Genomic DNA, 24,305 nt, shown 5'->3' on the forward strand with positions numbered 1-24,305 from the left:
AGAGAACAATTGTTTAATGGAAAAAAAAAAAAAGAGGAGAGGGTACATAATGTAATTTGCGTAGGTGTGGGATTGAGACTGCTTTGGCAACTGGAAGTTTCAACTTTCCTCTTTCAAGAGTCAAACATGCTAAAGGCAAAAGGCCGCATCCATACGAAAAATAAAGGTACAGTTTTTAACTTTTTATTTCATATTTTTCTTTAATTTCCCCCTACAATCTCAATCATCCAAGTCTTATTTACGTTTTTGGTTATATTTTATGTGCCACTCTTTTGTTGTTCAGCTTTAAAAAATTAAACATTCATATATTTAGAAACTTTTTCACTTTAAACTTTTCATATTAACTTTATGTTATACTTCATCCGTTCCAGTTTATGTGAACTTATTTCCTTTTTGGTCCGTTCCAAAAAGAATGACCAATTTCTAAATTTGGAAACAATTTAGTTTAAACTTACAATTCTACCCTTAACGAGAAGCTTTCATAACCACACAAATACTCTGGGGCCCTTTTTAACTTGTTTAGGACCGCAAATTCCAAAAAGTCTTCATTTTTTCTTAAACTCTGTGCCAAGTCAAATAAGTTCACATAAATCGAAAAAGATGGAGCAATTCTATAACCACAAAAATGACCTGAATTATTTAAGAACATAAGTTTTAAAAGTATTTCGTTTTTTCTCATACTTTATTCTAAGTCAAATACATTTACATAAAATAAAACAGAGGAATTACTTATTTTCATAGTATCATTATGAATCCCAGAATTGCTTAAATTAAGATTTTTTGTGATATTGAATGACACTCTCATGCTCAGTATAATAATATGATTAATGCAGTAGGTCGTGCCAATAAAAAAAATAACGTTTTATTTATTGATTATGCATTCAAAATTTAATTCGCTCCGACAAGAGGAGCTTGATCAAATGGTCAGCACCCCACCTACAATTTCAGAGTTGTGGTTTGAGTCACCAAAGAAGCATAGCTCCAACAAAGAGGATCAAAGAAAAATTAAAAATTTAAAAAATTTAAAAAAAAATCGCTCCTAGTGGGTTATTATTTACTGATGTTGTCGTAATTCTAATTTGTTTGATACTTTTTCTTTGTTTCTCAATCAAATTTGTCAATATTTGAAAGAATAATTTCTATGCCTAATAAGTAACATTGTATAAATATTATCCACGCCGTTATTGCGTAAAACTTAAACACATATAATTCAAAATATAAGAGCCTTATAATTTCACAGCTCGGAGTTTTCCTATAATGCTCCTTTTTTTATTCAGATAAACTTAATGCATGCTAAAGTTAGAAATTCTCCTTCGTTTAGAAGAAAAATAGAAGTATAATGCAGCAAAATAAGTTATTACAGTTCAGCTCATTTGTGAGGAGGCTTTGTTTTTGGTGGTACGTAATCCAAATGGAACTCGTTCAATTGATCCTGAATTTTGCAAGATACACAAACATGACCAAAATCATTATTGTCATTCAGTTGATGATCTTTCTCTTGTTGTTTTATATTTGTGTTTACCCGAAAAATCGGATAGAGTTGAATTTGTACGTAGTTCTAAGGGTATGTGGTATAGCTTGATACAAATCGTAAAGAAAAATAGAAATATCCAATCTTGACTATAAGAACGAAAGATAAAAACTGTTAAAAAGAGAAAATAAATGGACCATATAAGATAAAGTAAGAGAGCTCAAAGGATTGATCTTTCAATATAAGGAATAATCTTTTGTTACAATATCTGAATGTCCCCCCACAGAAACAACAATCATCCCCTTTATAGTGAAGGGATCTTACTTTATATATAATAAAAAATACATAGTGGGGAACCCATGAGGAACTAGCTTTTCCCTAATTTCTGCCAGGATTCTCTCTCCTAGTGTGATTGCAACGGCTCTTGTCTGTGAGCTCGATATTGACTCGAGCTCTCGATCTTGACTCGAGCTCGATTCTGACTCGGAGTCTGGTATTGATTCAGGGTCGGTGTCGGCCGGTCTATGCATCTTAGGCTCGATCATTTCGCCTCGCCCCATAGTTCGATTTGGATACGAGCTCGATAATGATATCGAGCTTGTCATTGATTGGTCCTAGAACTCGAAGCTTGATGACTTGACTTCGGACCTCGACCTGGTATTACGAAGCTGCCCTTCGATCAAAGTATTATCATATCAACCAGTCCGTACGACGAACTAATCGGTTTTGACCATATACAGATAGTTCCCGCGTTTCTCGAGAAGAATGTAACGAGAAACGATATGATTTTTCAACGGTATGATTAGATATATACTGACGTGTGCATCGAATCAGATCTTGACGTACACGATAGTTGTCCCATCAGTTCAGTTTACCGAGGCATTTAATGCACGTCAGACGGTGGTCGGCCCTTACCGATATTGAACCGCCACTGCTCAGCCTATAAATATCCCTTTCTTTCACCATTAATCACTTGTACATCTTCTAATCTCACTTCTTTCACCATTAATCACTTTTACATCTTCTAATCTCAAAATTTTCTAAGTATTTTCTCATACCTTATGAATTAAGTGCGGAATTTTCCTTCGATGGTTTTTACTGCAAAATCTTTCTTTGAAACACCACATCTTCTTTATTTCCTTCTTCTAAATTTAAAAAATGGTGAAAACATCAAAAACGATCCCTCAAAAAGAAGAGGCTTCTTCTTCACATCCCGTCGTCGATAAAACACCGGTGGAGCCACGGCCTGAGGAGTTTGTTCCCGGAACATGTCTTCTCACCTTCGATTTTAAGGTCGATTAGGGCTCGTTGGTTCCCGGTCGGTGTGAGCCGATGTCGAGGTATTTGTACTCGATAACCAAAAAGCAACTTGCACAGTTAAAGACAGATTGCAACTGGGATAACAAAAAAGTGGTAATTCCGGCTCCCGATGAAGATATTACCACCCACGTGGAAAGGTTCCTTAGTGTGTATACTTACCCTTTTACGTTAGGACCTTTCGACCCTGTTATCATCAATTTTTGTCGTCAATACCGAATAACTCTAGGTCAGATTCATCATTCCTTTTGGCAGATCGTTATCCTGATCCGTTTCTTTGCAAGCAAGATCGAGGGGATGCCTTTCACCCTCGATCATCTTATTAGATTGTATAGTCCCCGCATCTTTCCAGGTGGATTAATTAAACTTCAACGTCGGGCTACCAAGGTACTGTTCTCGAGCATAGATGAGGACAAGGATCGAGGTTGGATGGGCAGGTTCGTTCGAGTGAAGACTTCATACCTGATCCCAGCCGAAAAGATGCCATTCCCTGAAGAATGGAATATGAAGCGTAAGTGTAATTTTGCTGCTTTTTCCCTATCGCCTTGTCTCTTTGTTTCTTTCTTATTGATATCTCTTTTGTGATGGAGCGGTTCCTTGGATGCCCAGTGTCGTTCCCTATCTTAAGAGCCCTGGCTTCGACCTCTACATACGCCGAACGTTCGTGGCATGATTTGGCAAAGGGTCGATGGGAGGCCTAAAATCATGGTAAGCCTATTTCTCATGTTTTGAGAGTTCGAACGAAATATTTCCCACATATTCAACCGATTTTCTTATGTGTAGGCCTGGGCAGAGATGCGGTTTTGAGGCCCCTGACTGGCGAGGAAGAAGCCTCGGACCCGATTTCTAAGCCGGCAGAGGGAAATAAGAGAAAAAGGGCCTCTACTTCCAAAAATCCAAAACTGAAGGCAAGGTCGACTTGTAAGTCGAGGAAGAATACCATCCCTTTAACCTTAGAATCGGTTCAGCATCTAAGGGATAAAGATGAGGAAAAGGAAGATGATGGGTCCGTACTGGTGGCCCGATAGAAGAAGACCACCAACATTCTATAGGCGGCTGGATCGATGGTTGTTTATAAGGCTCCGCCTCGAACTGAGGATATATCGAAGAAAGATTCGGGCAGAGTCCCCGAGTCGTTGGAGATCGAGTATGCTTTCCATCGAAGCCAACGGATGGGGGATATGTCTGAAGGGGCTCTCCCCGAATCTCTTTGAACCGAAGAGAATGCCCCAAGTGACTTACTTGGGGCAGTAGCAATCGAAAACTCGCCCACCTTCCCTGCTTTTTCTGAATGGGCAATTCGGGAAGCCTAAGCTTTGGGGGCCCTCGAACTAGACAGGCCTCATGAGGGAGAGGATCCTTTTTGTGACCTGTTTACCGGTGTCGAGGATGCTGCCGGCACTAGTGATGCATCCGATCTTTTTCACGGAGTGCAGCAGGCTTTGAATCAGGTAAGCCTTAAATTATTTTATTGGTATTATCTCTTATGTCTTTTTTTCTTTTCTTACTTTGTTTCTTCTTTCTTCGTAGGTCATGGTAGCTCATCGAGAAGCATGTTCTCGATCCCGAGCCGAGCAGCGTCGATACGAGGCCGATCTCCAACGGGCCACGGAGGAGAGGAAGGCCCTTAAACTCCTCTTAGGGCAAAGGGGAAAAGAAATCAAGGACCTCCGAGCTAAGTTGGCCAAAGCTCACAAAGATCAGACCGATCTATCCGAACAGGTAATGACACTATTAAAAGCCTATGGACTCGATACTGGAACGATGGCTAATCTTTCGGTCTCACAGCTGCAGTAGAAGCTTGAGATGATCGGGAAACTTTGTGAGGATGTCGATGTGATAAAGGCGGAGTCCTTGAAATGGAAAGGAAATATGGACCGCTTTGCTGTAGAGAAAGAGGCTGCTCGATCCCAATTATCATTGGCCAAAAATCAACGTCAAAGTGCGAAGGAGAAAAGCTTGGTTCAAGCAAGGAAAATAGAGGAGCTCGAGGCTCGGTTGGCTTCTGAACTTGCCAAGGCTGAAAAGACAAAGGCCGATGCAGACGCATTTATGGCTGTTTATCGGGCCGATGCTGAGGCCGCTCAGTCGCATACGAGAGAAGTAGCCGAGGCCGCTCGAACTCGAGCACATTGGATTGCCGAATTTGCCAAATGCCAATCTCAGAGGGAAACCCTCGAGGAGATCCATGCTCGAGGCTTCGATCTTACTGAAGAGATAACAAAGGCAAAAGAGCTTGAAGCCGAAGCTGGGGCCTTGGCCTCCGATAATGATGATGACGATGATGATGACGGTGATGGGAGTAAGAGCGGGTCTCAGAGTAGGGAGGAGCCCGATGGAGAAAAGACTGCTCTCGTAGGTAATTAGGGTTTTTCTTATTTTGATCTTTTAGTGTAAGGTCCTGATCGGACGTTTTGTAAACATATATATAAAGGTCTTTTCTTTTCCTAACTTGTCTCTGTTTTCTTTTCTGCCTAGTGAAGATTTTGTTTTACTTCTGTCTTATGAAAATGTTCATAAGTTTGAGGATTTTGCTCTAACTTTTAGTAAAGTAGCCCTTAGGCTTAATAGTCGAGTGAGTGATTGCTCGAACTTGAAGTAATATAGCCCTTAGGCTCAATAGTTGAGTGAGTGATTGTTCGAACTTGAAGTATTACAACCAGTAGGCTTAATGGTCGAGTGAGTGATTGCTTGAACTCGAAGTAAGATAGCCCTTAGGCTTAATAGTCGAGTGAGTGATTGCTTGAACTCGAAGTCGAAGTATTACAGCCCGAAGCCTTTATGGTCGAGTGAGTGATTGCTCGAACTCGAAGTAAGATAACCCTTAGGCTTAATAGTCGAGTGAGTGATTACTTGAACTCGAACTCGAAGTATTGCAGCCCGTAGGATTTATGGTCAAGTGAGTGATTGCTCGAACTCGAAGTAAGATAGCCCTTAGGCTTAATAGTCGAGTGAGTGATTGCTCGAACTTGAAGTAAGATAGCCCTTAGGCTTAATAGTCGAGTGAGTGATTGCTTGAACTCGAACTCGAAGTATTGCAGCCCGTAGGCTTTATGGTCGAGTGAGTGATTGCTCGAACTTGAAGTAAGATAGCCCTTGGTCTTAATAATCGAGTGAGTGATTGCTCGAACTCGAAGTAAGATAGCCCTTGGGCTTAATAGTCGAGTGAGCGATTGCTCGAACTCGATAGTGGTCGGCCCTTAAGCCTGTTTGAATCATGAAGTAGAACAAACTTTTCAAAGTATGAGATATTGGTAAAGAAGAAGTTTTTCCTTTATAAATCATTATACATGTGTTCGTATTTTGCGTCAGGCTCGAGCAAAACTATGAGGGCATGGTTCGTTTTGACCATTTGGCCCTTACACGTTTCTCTATCGAGACCCTGTCTGACATGAATTTGATATGAAATACCTTTCTTGTATCGAACTTGATTTATTTGATGGTAAAGCCCCCCAGTATTCAAGGTTGACTGTAAGGAGGACTTGGATACTGTTGAATTGTCCTCATGTAGCACATAGTTGTTGCCTCATTAAAAACCTCGTCGGAAAAACCCAGTTGGGATAAAAACCGATCTAAGGGACAAAGAGTGGAATGTGTACTTTAAAACTTGAGGTCTCGATGTCTTTGGTCGAACTCCTGCAATGTGTTAGCGTCAAACATATATGGACGAAAGGAGGGAGAAAATCATACCTTAACAATAATATCGTTTGAGAAGTGATATGTTCCAGTTGTTTGGTAATGGTTTGTCATCCATCGTTCCGAGTTTATAAGATCCTTTTCCGACTATATTGAGGACTTGATAGGGTCCTTCCCAATTCGGGCCGGGCTTTCCTTTAGTAGGATCTCGAGTATTGATGGTGACCTTCCTTAGGACTAAGTTTCCTACCCTGAAGTAGCGGAGGTTGGTTCTTCTATTGTAGTACCTTTCGGTGCTTTTGTGCAGCCATCCGAACAAGTGTCGCTTCTCTTTTTTCATCCAATAATTTGAGGCTAGTATTCATAGCCTCGTGGTTCAATTCCTTCGATGTATGTCGAAGCCTTGGGCTGGGTTCTCCGACTTCGACTGGAATTAAGGCCTCGGAGCCATACACTAAGGAAAACGGAGTTGCCCCCATACTGGAGTTCGATGTTGTTCGATATGCCCAAAGGACCTCGGGCAGAATTTCTCTCCATTTCCCTTTAGCTTCTTTCAACCTTTTCGTCAAGTTTTGGATGATAGTCTTGTTCGTCGATTCGGCCTGTCTGTTCCCACTAGGATGGTACGGTGTTGACAATATCCTTTTTATTTTATGGTCTTCGAGAAATTTTGTTACTTTACTGCCGATAAATTTCTTACCATTGTCGCATGCTATTTCTGCGGGTATCCCAAATAGACACACAATGTGATCCCATATGAAGTCTATAACCTCTTTTTCTCTCACTTTCTCGAACGCCTGTGCTTTAACCCATTTAGAGAAATAGTCAGTCATAAATAAAATGAACTTAGCTTTACCTGGGGCGGATGGTAGGGGGCCGACAATATCTATCCCCATTTCATGAATGGCCATGGGGATAGTACTGAATAAAGTTGCTCTCCGGGTTGATGGATCATCGGTGCAAACCTTTGACATTTATCACATTTTCAAACAAACTCCTTAGTGTCTTTTTCCATACTATTCCAGCAGTATCCTACCCTGATGATTTTGTGAATCAGTGATTCGGCGCCGGAGTGGTTTCCACAAGTACCTTCATGGACCTCTCGTAAAACATAATCGGTGTCTCCTGGTCCTAAGCATACTGCCAATGGTCCATCGAACATCATTCTATATAGTGTTCCATCTTCAGCCAATGTGAATCGAGCAACTTTGGTTCGTAGGGCCCTTGATTCTTTAGGGTTCGATGGGAGTTTTCCTTTCTTCAAGTATTTAATATACTTATTCCTCCAATCCCAGGTTAAGCTTGTAGAATTTATCTCGGCATGCCCCTCCTCGATTACGGATCTCGAGAGTTGAACGACAGTCCCCGAGTCGATCTCGTCTTCCTCGACGATGACCCTAAATTTGCGAGTGCATCGGCCTCACTGTTTTGTTCTCGAGGCACATGTTGTAAAGTCCATTCCTTGAAATGGTGCAAAGTTACCTGTAATTTGTCCAAATACCTTTGCATTCTATCTTCTCGGGCAAAATACGACTCAGGAATGGACTAGAAAAGAGTCACACTTGGCTTCAATGACTTCTGCTCCCAAGCTTTTAGCTAGCTCGAGACCTGCAATCATGGCCTCATACTCGGCATCATTGTTAGTCAACCTAGAAGTTTTGATAGATTGTCGAATAATGCCACCTGTGGGGGGTTTCAACACGATGCCAAGTCCGGACCCCTTTGCATTCGAAGCACCATCTGTGAAGAGGGTCCAAACCCCTGATGTTGTACCCGATTTTGACAGGAGTTCTTTCTCAACTTCAGGTACGAGGGTTGGCGTGAAATCGGCCATGGAGTCAGCTAAAATTTGAACTTGATGATCGTACGGGGTTGATATTCGATATCATACCCTTTGAGTTTGACGGCCCATTTGGCCAATCAACCCGATAGTTCAGGCTTGTGCAAAATATTACGAAGTGGATAAGTAGTAAAGACACATATGGGGTGACATTGAAAGTATGGGTGAAAGCTTGCACGGCCCAATCGTCTGTGACTGGTGTCAATTCCATGTGTTCCATTTGAAATCGGGATATGAACTCCCTCAGCATTTCATTATACCTTTGTTTTACTTTGAAAAGGTCTGATTTTCTTGTTGCGACTTTTATGGCACCGGCGTGTGCCTTTATAAAAGAATCTGCTAACATGGCAAATGAGTCGATGGAATTCGGTGGTAGTTTGTGATACCAAATCATTGCTCCCTTCGAGAGGGTCTCTATGAATTCTTTTAACAACACAGATTCAATTTCATCGTCTTCTAAATTATTACCTTTGATGGCACACGTGTAAGAGGTGACGTGTTCGTTGGGGTCAGTCTTTCCATTATATTTGAGAATTTCGGGCATACAGAATTTTTTAGAGATTGGTTTTAGGGATGCGCTCGAGGGAAAAGTCTTTTGCACGAATTGTTTGGAATCCAACCCTTTTATCATTGGTGGAGCCCCCGGGATCTGATCGACCCTGGAGTTATATGTTTTTACTTTTTTATCGTTGACTTCGACTCGCTTTGTGAGCTCCTCGAGTATTTTAGCAATTTCGGGAGTAGTCCTCGATTCTTACTCATTTGACCTCACTATGGCTGGCTCCATTCTGTGGGCAATTTCTCGAGGTGGACAGGGCTCCGGCCTGCTCAGTAGCTAGGTTTGGCTCTGCAACTGATCTATCGCTACCTGTTGGGCTTGCAACATTTTAAAAATCATACGCAATCTGACGCCGTTTTCCTCAATGTTATGGGTGTCTCGGGCTGCAGATCGAGTGCCACCATGAATTCTATGTTTAGGTTCAGAACGTTGGTTTACCTCAAGGGCCACATGCGAATTAACATCTAGTGGTACTTCGACTCGAGCTTCAACGACATCGACAAGTGGCCTTCCGGCCCTGGGCGTCAAGTTGTTGGTTTCATCTTGAAGGTCGGCTTCGTTGTCGATAGGTAAAGCCATTAATTGGGGGTTTGTCCTTGCTAATCCGAAGCCAAAGATACTCTCAAAAGACAAGCGTAAAACGGTGTGTGTTGCAGGTTTGTATCAAACAACCACTGTTATCCTCAGCCCCACGGTGGGCGCCAAACTGTTTACCCGAAAAATCGAATAGAGTTGAATTTGTACGTAGTTCTAAGGGTATGTGGTATAGCTTGATACAAATTGTAAAGAGAAATAAAAATATCCAATCTTGACTATAAGAATGAAAGATAAAAACTGTTGAAAAGAGGAAATAAATGGACCATATAAGATGAAGTAAGAGAGCTCAAAGGATTGATCTTTCAATATAAAGAATAATCTTTTATTATAATATCTTAATGTTCCCTCAGAGAAACAACAATCATCCCCTTTATAGTGAAGGGATCCTGCTTTAGATATAATAAAAAATACATAGTTGGGAACCCATGAGTAACTAGCTTTTTCCTAATTCCAACCAGGATTCTCTCTCCTAGTGTGGTTGCAACGGCTCTTGTCTGTGAGCTCGATATTGACTCGAGCTCTCGATCTTGACTCGAGCTCGATTCTGACTCGGAGTCTGGTATTGATTCGGGGTCAGTGTCGGTCGGTCTATGCATCTTAGGCTCGATTATTTCGCCTCGCCCCATAGTTCGATTTGGATACGAGTTCAATAATGATACCGAGCTTGTCATTGATTGGTCCTAGAACTCGAAACTTGATGACCTGACTTCGGACCTCGACCTGGTATTACAAAGTTGCCCTTCGATCAAAGTATTATCATACCGACCAGTCCATACGACGGACTAATCGGTTTTGACCGTATACAATTTCTTTTGTCAAGAGCACTATCTGCTTCATCTTTCTGATTTCCCTTAAGAATATTTGGCTCTGACGAAGATTTTACATCCGACAAAATGAAAACCCTCATGACAACACTCATGTTCTCCTCATTCTAAAATAAAAATAAGTGTTATTTGATATTATTTTCCTACAAGTTGAAAGTCTTGACCCAATGGTTTAGTTGAATATTATTGCACATAGAGGTATAAGTTCATATTTCCTTAGCCTCAAATTTTTAACAAATATAATCGCTCAAAGATGTTCAGAAAATAGAATATCTAGCTTCAAACCTACAATCTTTATAAACCCAAATATGAGCTTGACCACTGGATCAAGAAACACTCTTTTCCAAGAAGAGGTGTCATTACTATATACTGCCTCATTTTTGTAGAATGTTTTTTTCGTATAAATATTTAGTATTTTGTTTTCCTGCAAAGCGTTATCATTCGGCACCGTTTCCAGCCATTTGCGTTTTCCCCTCTGTATGATTACGTGCGGGTCTAGAACGGGTTCGGCAAGTTCAACTAAATATACTACTAATGTTGGAAAATATTAGAGGTGGAAATACTAAATAGAAGAACTCTTGATAAATAAACAAATAAATAAATAAATAAGATGCAACAATTTACCTACACAAGATAAAGATAAGCATGCGTACTCACTATCCTCCCTATACTTCACTTGTGGAATTACACTTGATCAGTTATTGTATGCAATAATTCATATAACTTTATAAGATAGAACTTTGGATGTGTAAATACGGTTCGAGGCGCGCTATGGAAGGCATTACTTTTAGAGTAAAATTTTTATTGCTACCTAGGTGCAAATAGCAAAGTCTCGTCTTACTCTCAATTGGATGCAATGAACCTGCACTTAGAAATTCTCAAGAGCTGATAAATTCTTTTAACTGCTTTTATAAAAAGCTAAGAAATAGACTTTGGAGTAAATTAAGCAAAATGATAGACTCAAAGGATAAAGTCTTGGAAAATCAACTTCTTATTCCTTTGCCTGGTGCCATAGGTATTTATATAGAGTAAAATATAACTATGAGAGTAAAATATAACTATGTATCTTTTCATGAATATAGATGTATCCTACAAAAATAAGATACATTTCTTCAATTAATGAATAGATAATTTGACAAAGATTGGACACATATTTTCAGAAAAATACAATGTGTCTTTTTAACAATAGACATATTTAATTTTGTATCACTCAAAATTAAAACCAACACTGTAGCGACCCGGATGGTCGTTTTGAGAGTTGTAGCCTCGTTCCCCCATTTACTGTTCATTCTCTGCTTAATTATGGTTATCTGACTTGGCGGGGTAGTTGGTTCGGGTCCGGAGAGGTTTCAGAATAAATTGAGACACTTAAAGCCCGTTTGGACATAAGAAAAATTCACATTCTTTGAAAAATTTTACTTTTTTCCGAAATCAGTGTTTGGTCATATATTTTCAAATTTTCACTTGAAGATGGATTTTGAAATTTTTCAAAAATTTGAAAAACTCCAAAAACCTATTTTTCAAAATTTTCACTCAGATCACTCACAAAACTTCAAAAACAACCCAAAATTATATTCATGTCCAAACACAACTCTAATTTTCAAATACCATTTTCACTTGAAAAATAATTTCACTTTTTTTCGGAATTTTACAATTCTTCTGTCCAAACGCCCACTTAGTCTCAAGGTTGGAAGCTTAAGTTGAAAAGGTTGACCGGATATTGACTTATGTATAGATGACTCCAAATTTGAGTTATGATGGTTCTGTTAGCTCCGTTGGGTGATTTTGGACTTAGGAGCATGTCCGGATTGTAATTTTGAGGTATATAGTTGGATTAGACTTGAAATGGCGAAAGTTGGAAATTTGAAAGTTTGACCGAGAGTGGACTTTGTGGTTATCGGGTTCGGATTGGGGTTTCGGGAGTTGGAGTAGGTCCGTGGTGTCATTTTTGACTTGTGTGCAAAATTTGAGGTCAATCAGACATGATTTGATAGGTTTCGGCATCTAATGTAGAAGTTGGGAGTTCAAAAGTTCATTAGGCTTGAATCGATACGTGATTCGTGATTTTAGCGTTGTTTGATGTGGTTGGAAGGCTCGACTAAGTTTGTATCGTGTTGTAGGACTTGGTGGTATATTTGGCTGAAGTCCCAGGAGCCCCGGGGGTGGTTCGAATCAAAATTGGATTGGATTTTGGAGTTTTGAAGGAGCTGGTGTGGTCAGGTCTAGTGCAACCGCACATACGAGGGATTGGCCGCAGGTGCGGAGACGCAGAAGCGGACATGGGTTCGCAGATGCGGTTCTAGGTGTGTGGAAGTAGTTGTGCAGGTGCGAGGGGAAATACCGCACCTGCACTCTCACAGATGCAGGTGGCATATCGCAGAAGTGGAAAAGGACTTGGGAAGGCTGGTCCACAAAAACTGACGAATTTGCGTAGAAGAGCACCCGCAGAAGCGGGATGTGCAACCGAAAAAGCGGTTGGTCGGCATTAGTGACTTCCGCGGATGCGGATGGTTGACCGCAAAAGCGGTGCCGCAGAAGCGAAAAGGCTGGCCAGAATATTTAAATTCAAGGGTTTGAGATTTTTCTTCATTTTGAACATTTCAAGCTCGGGATTAGGCGATTGTTTAGAGGATTTTCGAGGGGTTTCTTGAGGTAAGTCACTTATGTTCATTTTTAATCAATAATCTTGTCTCCCCATTGAATTTTTCACCTAGTTTGTGTGTATTTAAGGTGGAATTGGGGAATTTGAGGCATTGGGGATTTGGGTGTCGATTGGTGTTTGATTTTGGTAAATTTAGTATGGCTGGACTCGTGGTTGAATGGGCTTCGGGGTTCTATGACTTTTATTGGATTCCGAGACGTGGGCCTGGGGGGGGCGACTTTTGAGTGAACGTTTTGACTTTTAATTAAAAGCTTAGTAATTTCTTATGGAACTTATTCCTTTAGCTCGTGTTGATTGTATCGAACTATTTGTGGCTAGATTCGAGGCATTTGGAGGTCAATTCGCGAGGCAAGGGCGTGTTGGAGTAGAGATTTGCACGGTTTGATGTAAGTTACACTTTTAAGCTTGGTTCTGAGAGTGAGACCCCGAATTTCGCATTATGTGATTGGTGTTGAAGTGACACATGTGCTAAGTGATGGGCATGTAGGCGGGTACCATAACAATTCTGACTTGGTCGATTCTATGGAACTGAATAGTTGCTAAATCATGATGTTACCTGTATTTTCACCATGTGCTAGATCTATTGAGTTGTCAGTCATGTTAGAAACCCTGCTTAGGCTACTATTAAGACCTTAAGTGGTCGTTCTTTGCTGTAGAACTAATTGCTTAATCTGTCAATTTGTACTTAGTCACATTTATAACTTGCATATTGTGTCTCAGGCTCTATTGTCTTTACATGTCATATCATATCATCATTGTAGGCTGATTATTATGATTCTGGTGAGCCTGAGAGACTGGAGAGGTTATTGATTGAGTGGGGTTGACAGCCTATTGTAAGTGATATTTATGGGATCAGGCTGCACGTCACAACAAGCTCTATTGATTGATGCCAGGATTTGGCTATTTATAGCGCTTGGGCTGGATCGTGTCCTCCGGAGTCTGCATACCCACAGTGGGCGCAATGCTAGCAGTCATGACATTTGGTCTGGATCTACCCTGTTTACTTGCATTTGGGCTGGATCTGCCCTATTTTATTTGCATGTGGGCTGGATCTGCCCTGTTATGTGTTAAGTTTTGTTGTCTAAGTCCTTGTTGAAAGCATGTCTAAATTTCTTGTACCTTCACTTGTAGAATATAAATATCTGAGATATCATTGTTATGTTTTTTGTAACTTTCTGTACTGTTAAATGTTGAAAGTGGACCGTAATAATTGGACTTGTCACTACTTTCAGTCCAAAGGTTAGATTTGTTACTTATTGAGTTGGTTGTACTCACGCTACACCCTGTACCCCGTGTGGAGATCCAGGTGCTTCCGATTTCGGCGGTTGTTGATTTGTAGAGGCCGGACCTTCATAGATCATCGAGGTAGTTGCTTGGCGTTCGTAGACCTTAATTCTCCTCCCTTATCTTTCAGTTTATTTATTCTGTTTTTGCTTTCAGACATTGTACTATACCTTGTTAATTCATAGATGCTCAGGTACTCAATGACACACCGGTTTTGGGAAGAATTATGTATTGAATTATGATTTCCTATCCCGTTTTAAGAGATTTTCCTTTATATAAACTGTTTTAGTAACTTTCAAAAATTTAAAGTGTTGGAAATATCTGAATAGTCGGCTTGCCTAGTACCATGATAGGCGCTATCACAACAGGTTGGTGTAGGGTCATTACAAGTTAGTATCTGAGCCTAGGTTACATAGGTCTCACGAGTTATAAGCATGTTTAGTAGAGTCTTGCAGATTGGTACGGAGACGTCTGTACTTATTTTCGAGAGGCTGCCGAACCCTTGGGAAATTTCAGATTCTTGTATTCTTGTCGTGCGGATTTATTGATTTCGGAAACTAAAATTCTTCTATTTTTATATTCTATCACAGATGGTGAGGACACGTGCTACTGGACAGGACGGACAACCACCAGTACCACCTACCAAGGCCACAAGAGGCCGAGGTCACGGTAGGGGCAGAGGTGCAGCTCATACAGTAGCTAGAGAAGCACCTGCAGATCCGCCAGTTGCTCCAAATCAGGAGCAGGTCCCAGATGTGGTAGAGCCAGTGGGTCCAGCTCAGACACCAGTTGTGCCCATTGTGATTTCAGGCCTTCAAGAGGCTTTGGCTCAGATTTTGACTGTGTGCACTAGCCTTCTCAGGCAGTTTCTATTTAGACCGCGCCAGCCACTTCTCGGGCCGGGGGAGGTACTCAGACTCCCGCCACCTGTACTCTAGAGCAGGTGATGCAAGGACTTCAGACGCCGGGGGTATTGCTAGCCCAGCCGGTTATAGCTGCTTAGGCCTAGGTGGGTCCCGTTATGATTGATGATGAGCAGAGTAGACTCGAGAGGTTTGGGAGACTCCAGCCTCCATCATTCAGTGGGGTTGAGTCTGAGGATGCCCAGGACTTCTTGGATAGGTGCCAACGGATTCTTCGCATGGCGGGTATTCGGGAGACCAGTGGGGTCTCATTCACTACTTTCCAGTTTACTGGGGTTGCGTTCAGATAGTGTGAGGCCTATGATAGGACCAAGTCAGTCAGTGCTACACCACTATCATGGCGTGAGTTCTCCATTCTCTTCTTGGAGAAGTTTGTGCCACTGACCCGTAGGGAGGAGCTGCGCAGGCAGTTCGAGCAGCTACGCTAGGATGGCCTGTCTATGACCCAGTATGAGATGATATTTTCAGAGTTGGCTTGTCATGCAGTTTGGTTGGTTCCCACCGAGAGGGAGAGGATTAGGAGGTTCATTGATGGCCTCACCTATCAATTGTGTTTTGCTATGACTCGGGAGAGTGTATCTGGTATACAGTTCGATGAAGTGGTTGATATTGCTCGGCGATTAGAGATGGTCCGTAGTCAGGAGCGTGAGCAGATCGGTGTTCCTTCTTGGAGTCAGTTCTACCACGACAGGGGTCTTCCTTATAGGCCTGCCTAGATGGCTCGTCCAGTTAACTGTGGTGCATTATCTAGCCATGGTTCATAGAGTTCTCGTTCGGGCCAGTCATCTCTCAGTGATCTTCTAGCTCAGAATTTATCTCGTGCACCTTCAGTTTAGGGTTCGTCTGCACCAAGTTCTTCTGGTCCTCGGGGTCCACCTCAGTATTTGTCGCCATTTTTCGAGAGGGGATGTTTCAAGCATGGAGAGTTGGGTCATGTGAAGAGATTCTGTCCACTCCTTACAGGAGGTCCAGTTCAGCAGAGGAGTCAGGCCACGACTTCAGCACTAGTTACTTCACCACCCGCTCATCCAGCTCGGGGTGGGGCTCAGGCAGCTAGAGGTCACCCAAGAGGGGGAGGCAGCGAACATGCCCGATTTTATGCTATTCCTGCCAGTCCAGATGCTTGCTTCAGATACAGTGATCACAGGTATTGTCTCAGTATGCCACATGGATGCTTTTGTATTATTTGACCCTGGTTCCACTTATTCGTATGTATCATCCTATTTTGCTCATTATCTGGATATGCACCGTGAGTCCTTAGTCTCATCTGTTCATGTATCTATGCTAGTGGGCGATACTATTATTGTGGACCGTGTATATCGGTCATGTGTAGTGACTATTGGGGGATTTGAGACTAGAGTTGATCTCTTATTGCTTAGTATGGTTGATTTCGATGTAATCTTGGGAATGGATTGGTTGTCTCCATGTCATGCTATGTTGGATTGTCATGTTAAGACCGTGACTTTGGTGATGCCGGGGTTGCCAAGGATCGAGTAGAGAGGTTCTCTAGACTATGTTCCTAGCAAAGTGATTTCATATTTAAAGGCCCAACTGATGGTTGGGAAGGGTTGTTTATCTTATTTGGCGTTTGTAAGGGATGTTGGTGCTGATACCACTACTATTGATTATGTTCCGGTGGTACGAGACTTTTCGGATGTATTTTCTGCAGACCTACCAGGCATGCCGCCCGACAGGGATATTGACTTTGGTATTGACTTGGTGTCGGGCACTCAGCCTATTTCTATTCCTCCGTATCGTATGGCACCAACTGAGTTGAAGGAATTGAAAGAACAGCCTCGCGTTTTCCTTTAGCACTCCATTTTCTCTTTTTGGCTCATACTTTGCCGACTCTTTGAGTCATTTTCTTTTTCCTTAGGGGAACTAGAGAGACTTGACATCACTCTATCTTGGTCATGCTATTCATATTCTCCTTCTTTGTTTTCTCCATGCTTTGCACTTTTGCTTTTTTTTTAATCTTTACAACCCTTTCACATTATTCACTTTCTTTTTGTGTTTTTCTTTTGTTCTTTATTTGTTTTTCTTTTCCTTTGCTATTCTTCATTTATTTTCTCTCTTTGTGCCTTGATACCATCTTCAAACTCCTCGTCTCTCCCCCAAACTTATGTTTTCGCCATTTGTTTCTCATGAGTGCTAAAGAAAGCTTGGGTGCCAAGAGAGGGTCACTATAAAACGAATAAAGGCTTGTAACATGGTTATCGAATGAAAAAGAATTTAGGCTCAAAAGGGTTGACTAGGAATAATATCATTGGTGGGCCATGAAAGGTTTCAAAACGGGTCAAGGAGAGCCTACAATCACTTCTCAAGCCAAGCTAACTTAGCATTTCGCCAAGAAATACATTCGGGGCAAGTTATAGACCATTCACACAGGTACTTGGACATATAACAAAATACCTCACCTCTCACACAAGCGGTTTGTTAAAGAGAATAGAGTCGAGGGCCCACAACAACCGCATTCAAGATTGAAAATCGCTAATGGTTCAACTAAACCTTCTGATGATTGCCTAAGGAAACACAAGAGTCACAAGGTCAGTAACTAGAGCCATACTATACTATTAAGAAAAAAAATCAAAAATCAAAAAGAAGCTAGTAAAGTAAATAAGAAGCTATACTATTAAGAAAAAAAATGAAGAACCTATGAAATAAACTACTGAAAGTAAGGCAAATGAATATACAAACCCGGGGGAATAGAATATATACATCAAAAGAGATGGAGGAATATATACAAAATAAAAGAGAAGATAAAGATAAAAGAAAAAGAGTATTAAAGTTATTACAGGCCAATGTCATCAAATCAAACCAAAATAGACCACCCACTGAATAAAAATAAGCATTGTCCTCAATGCTTAGCAAAATCAGAATAAGGGAGGGTAGAGAGTAAAGAAAACTCCTTATGTGGTCTCAGGGTGACTGGCAGCATCACCACCCTCGGGCTCCTCCAACTGGATCTCATCATCATCTGGCTGGGGAACAACAAGGTTGGCTAACATCTGAAGCATCTCCCCGGCAGTATGGGCAGCAAGGTCTGGCTCGTCAAACTGGCCAGCTGGTGCCTCTGCTGATGGTGTTGCTGGGTCTACTGGTACTGATGGATCTGTCTCCATCAGTAGGTCAAATGGAAAATCACTTGCTACTGCAATCTTTGTCACCTCCTTTCTCAATCTCTCCATTGATTTCTTTGAAGCATGTGATTTCCTCATCTTCTTTACCTGCTTTCCCAACTCCTCAATAGCTCGCACATAAGCCACCGGTGTATCCATAATGGTCTTCTGGTTCTCCAGAATCTTCTTCAATGTTTCCTCCACTGATGGAGGGACCTGTGGTACTTCTGGGGTAGAAGAATGTGCTGCAACAGCACTGGAATGTCAGAAAGCTTAGAAGTGGATGCCTGCATCTAGCTGTTGAGACATTGGCAGCGCAGTGAGTGGATAAGTGGATGAGGCCGGCATTGGTACTGATGCTGATGGTCTAGAAGATGAAGGTGGTGGCATGTCAGCTGTCCCGGTGGAAGGCCCGGCTACTATGGAAGGCATGGGAGCTATAGATGGCTTAGAAGTAGACTCTGTAGCCACCACCGATGGCTTATCAGACTGACCAACTGTGGTAGTGGCCTTACCCTTGAACTTTGGGTTGTCCGCACCTTGTAGGGAGTACCATGAGAAGGGATTTTTGGCCCTCACTTTTGTATCAAAAGTCCTTGGCTCCACCTTTGCATCGTTGAAATATTCTATGAGGGTGTTGGGATATGGGTAGGAGCTTTCACCTTTTCGAACAGCCACTGTCATGTTGGCCGACATGATGGCACCCATATTGATTGGGTACCCGGCCATAATAGATGCCACCAGAACTGCTCAAGGAATTGGAAGATTGTTCTCATTCAAGCTTGGATCAATACGGCTGCATACAAAGGTTTGCCACCCTTTCGCTACAAAATTTAGGGTGGACCGTGTGATAGGAATCCCTGTTGTGATCCACGGTGGTGGTGGTGGTCTTGGAGCAACCAAAATCTCTGCTAACCAGGGGTGAGTTGCATCACCCATAGCAAGATTTTCTAGGTACTGGATTGCCTCTACCTCCTCAAAGCCCAGGTAAGTGTTCAGAGTGCTAGGGTCGAATCTGACTTTCAAATTTCTCACTTTGGTTATTTTGGTACCCTTCGTGATGTGAGCCACATTGGCATAGAACTGCCGTACCAAGTGCTCATTTGCATCTATGACACTTTGGGTGAACCACATCCACCCCTTTCACTCCTGGAACTGTCTAAGGACATTTGGATTGTATTTATCCAAATCCTTCATTAAGAATTGTCGTTAAAGTGTGAGCGATCTCTGGGGCCACCACTCTCTGAACCTTGTGAAGGCCGTCAAACTCACAAATCTATCCTCCCACGCTTACTTATTTTTCGACCTCTCTAGGCCGCCCACTCGAGTGTCACCTCCTCTACCATCATCCAGGACATTGTCATCATCATCTACCACAACTAGAGTAGGAGGAGTAGGTGTAGAGGAGGGCTCTTAACCCTGGATACCACCATCGGAACCGTCAGAAGAACTTGTTGTAGTGGAGGGTTCGTTGCGCAATTGATATCTCCCAGTGGTTTGTGGTGGTTAGGAGTGGGCCTTAGGTTGTACCTCCACTGAATGACCCTTGAAGGCTTCCCTAGACAGGGCATATGAACTAGATTCTGAGGGCTCTGTGGCCCTACCTCTCCTAGTAGTCGGCTTTTTGGCGATGGCTTTTGATTGTACTCCCAGTGGGTGAGTGCCCTTTCCTCGGCCTCGGGAGGGTTCACCTCCCTTTAGATGTATCGCCTCTACCTCGTGACTGAACCATTGTCTGCACTACAAGGCACATAAGTCAGTTAGAGTTCAAAACAGTGTAAATAGTTGCATTACAGTTGCAGGGAAACAGTCTACAGAAGAGACAGTGCGGACCGCACAATTTTGAGTGCGGATGCAGACTGCCAAGTACGGACCGCACAATTTCAAAGTGCGGTCTCACATCCTGAAGTACGGACCGCACAAATTGTGAGTGTGGACGCACATTCCCAAGTTCAGAACACTGGTTCTCTGAAGTTCCAAAGTGCGGTCGCACACATTTTTCTGCGGCCGCACAATTTTTCTGCGGACCGCATAATTTTTAGTGCGGTCTGCACTTTTCATGCAACACATTTGCCCTAATTTAAGATCTGCGGACCGCACAATTTGAAATAATCAGCACTGACTTTAGGTTTTGCAATTTTTGCACAATTTAGACATGGTATTTTCAAATAAACATGATTAATGATCTACCCAGTCCCCAATGAACACACATGATATAACCCACATGATTTTAAGCACACATGAATAACATTTGACATTTTAGGCCTACAAATAACTATACTAATCAAGAACAAAAATTAAGAAAAATGGAAAAATCTAACATGGATTGAACATACCAGTGATAAAGTATGGTGAGAATCTAAACTTGATGAAATAAGTATGGAGTGTGAGCTATTTTGTGGTGCACTGTGTTTTCTTAGGTCTCAAAAACTCAGAGTGTGTAAAGCTATGAATAGTGCTCAAAGGACCTATTTATAGGTTGACCGAGTTGGTCAAAAGTTGAGCTGAGTGCGGCCATACAATTTTGAGTGCGGTCCACACTCTTTACCTGGACCTGTGCTGAGATTCTGCGGTCCGCACAAAAGTGAGTGCGGCCGCAGAAATTTGTGCGGTCCACACATTTTTTGTGTGCGGCCACAGAATGGCCTATTCTCTGCAACCCAAAACTTTAGAGAGTTCACATTTTTGGGTCTCCAGTTGTGCGGCCGCACAAAGAATTGTGCGGCTGCAGACTCCTTTCTACGGTTGCATTCATTATTGTGTGGTCCGCACTTTGTTCAACACTTGGCCAAACTTTTCGAACACAGTACCTGCAATTCACTTCAAAACCAGTTAGCTCAAAAGAAAACCTATCTAACAAAGAAGAAAATGAAAAATGAAAAGAAACATGGGTTGCTTCCTAAGAAGCACCCGATTTAACGCCGTGGCACGACACATATTACCATCAATCACTTGAAATGAATTAATGCCACGACATGGCCATCATCAACTTTGCCAAGATAATGCTTCACCCAGTGACCATTGACTCTAAACACTTCATCATTTTTATTTTTCAAGTCCAATGCACCGAAGGGTGTCACATGCACAACCTCAAATGGACCACTCCACTTAGACTTCAACTTTCCCGCAAACATTCGTAACCGAGAATTGAACAATAACAGAAGATCACCTTCTTTGAACTCCTTATTCCGGATGTACTTGTCATAGAGGTACTTCATCTTGTCCTTATATAAGGACGAACTTGAATATGCATGGTACCAGAATTCATCAAGCTCATTCAATTATGCCACCCTCAAGTTTGCAGCGACATCCCATTCAAGATTAAGCTTCTTCAATGCCCACATAGATTTGTGCTCAAGTTCCACCGGAAGGTGACATGCTTTCCCGAACACTAACCGGTACGGAGACATACCAATCGGTGTTTTGTAAGCTGTCCTATAAGCCCAAAGAGCATCATCAATTTTTTTTTACCAATCCGTCCGGTTGGCATTCACTGTCTCTGACAAAATACTCTTGATCTCCCGGTTGGAGACTTCCACTTGCCCGTTTGCTGGAGGATGATAGGGGTTCACACTTTGTGAGGGACACCATACTTTGTGAGTAAGGTATCAAAAGCTTTGCTGCAAAAGTGCGATCCCACATCACTAATAATGGCTCTTGGAGTACCGAATCTCATGAAGATGTTCTTTTTCAAAAATGCCACCACACTTCGAGCTTCATTGTTGGGTAAAGTCACGGCTTCAACCCACTTTGACACATAATCCACCGCTACCAAAATATAAGTGGTCCAACAAGAGTTCACGAACGGACCCATGAAATCAATGCCCCACACATCAAAAATGTCAATCTCCAAGATGGTGGTGAGGGGCATCTCATTTTTCTTTGAAATCCCACCGGCCATTTGACATTCATCATAACGCTTAACGAGATCGCTAGCATCTTTGTAAAGAGTAGGCCAATAGAATGCACAAGTCAACACTTTTGTTGTCGTTTTAGATCCCCCATGGTGACCACCATATGGTGAAGAGTGGCAAGACTCAAGAATTTTCACTTGTTCCTCCTACGGTATACATCGTCGAATCACACCATCGGTACAAATATGGAAGAGATACGGCTCATCCCAATAATAGTCAAGGCAATCTCGTTTGAGCTTCTTCCTTTGGTTTAAATATAACTCATTTGGTACAATACCACTCACAAGATAATTGGCTAAGTCGGTGAACCATGGCATCCCGGTCATTGAAATGGCTAGAAGTTGCTCGTCGGGGAAGGAATCATTTATATCAAGGCCGGCATGTGGCCTCCCATCCTCCTCCAAACGAGACAAGTGGTCCGCCACTTGGTTTTCACTACCCTTGCGGTATTGAATCTTTAGATCAAACTCTTGCAATAGAAGCACCCACCGCATTAACCTTGCCTTTGAATCTTTCTTGCTCATCAAATATTGAAGAGCCGCATGATCGGTGTAAACAATCACCTTTGTACCCATCAAGTATGGGCGGAACTTCTCCATAGCAAAGACAATAGCAAGGAGCTCTTTTTCGGTCACTGTGTAGTTGACTTGGGCATAATTCATGGTCTTACTAGCATAGTAGACCGGATGGAAGATTTTGTTGATAAGTTGCCCCAACACTACTCCAACCGCCATATCACTTGCATCACACATGATCTCAAAAGGTAAGCTCCAATCCGGTGCGGTGATAATAGGAGTAGTAGTCAATGTGAACTTGAGCAATTCGAATGCCTTCATACAATACTCATTGAAATGAAACTTGGCATCCTTCTCCAAATGTTTACACAAGGGATTTACCACCTTAGAAAAGTCCTTGATGAATCGGCGATAGAACCCTGCATGACCCAAGAAACTCCTCACTCCCTTCACAGATGTAGGGGGTGGGAGTTTAGAGATCAACTCTATTTTAGCCTTGTCGACCTCAATACCATGCTTTGAAATTTTGTGGCCGAGGACAATGCCTTCCTTGACCATGAAGTGACACTTCTTCCATTCAAAACCAAGTTTGTTTCCTCACATCTTGCCAAGACCTTATCCAAGTTGTTCAAGAAATCATCAAAAGAGTTCCCGACTATGGAAAAGTCATCCATGAATACCTCAAGAAAATCCTCCACCATGTCGGTGAAGATGGCCATCATACACCGTTGAAAAGTTGTCGGTGCATTGCATAACCCAAATGGAATCCACGAGAATGCGAAAGTACCATAGGGACACGTGAAAGTAGTCTTTTCTTGGTCCTCAGGAGCAATAAGAATTTGATTGTAGCTGGAATATCCATCAAGGAAAAAATAAAAAGCTCGACCGGCCAACCTATCAAGCATTTGATCAAGGAATGGAAGCGGGAAATGATCTTTCCGAGTGGCTTTGTTGATCTTCCGATAGTCCACACACACTCTCCACCCGGTGACCGTTCTTGTAGGGATCAATTCGTTCTTTTCATTTGTTACCACAGTCATACCTCATTTCTTTGGGACACATTGCACCGGAGAGGTCCACGAGCTATCGAAAATAGGCTAAACAATCTCGGCATCCAACCATTTTATGATCTCCTTCTTCACTACCTCTTGCATTGCTTCATTTAATCTTCTTTGATGTTCAATGGAGTCTTGGCATCCTCCTCCAAAATAATCTTGTGCATGCAAAAGGCGAGGCTTATATCCCAAATATCCGCCAATGTCCATCCTATAGCTTTCTTCCTCTTTTGGAGCACCGCCAAAGTAGAATCTATCTGCACGTTAGTCAAGCAAAAGGAAAGAATACCTGGTAAAGTAGAACATGGGCCAAGAAACTCATACCATAGATGTGGAGGCAATGGCTTTAACTCCAAAGTGGGAGGCTCCTCGATTGAGGGCTTTGTTGGAGGAGTCTTCCGGTTCTCAATATCTAAGGACAATTTTCGGGGTTCATAAGTGTACAACCCCATTCCTTGCAATTCATTTACACATTCCACATAGCCTTCCTTCTGATCATCATCATGATTAAGCAATACGGCTTCCAAAGTATCATCAACATTCATCATGGAACTAGCCTCATCAACAATCACTTCGGTCACTAAGTCCA

This window comes from Nicotiana tabacum, chromosome 23 (assembly GCF_000715075.1).
Source record: "Nicotiana tabacum cultivar K326 chromosome 23, ASM71507v2, whole genome shotgun sequence".
NCBI lineage: Eukaryota > Viridiplantae > Streptophyta > Magnoliopsida > Solanales > Solanaceae > Nicotiana > Nicotiana tabacum.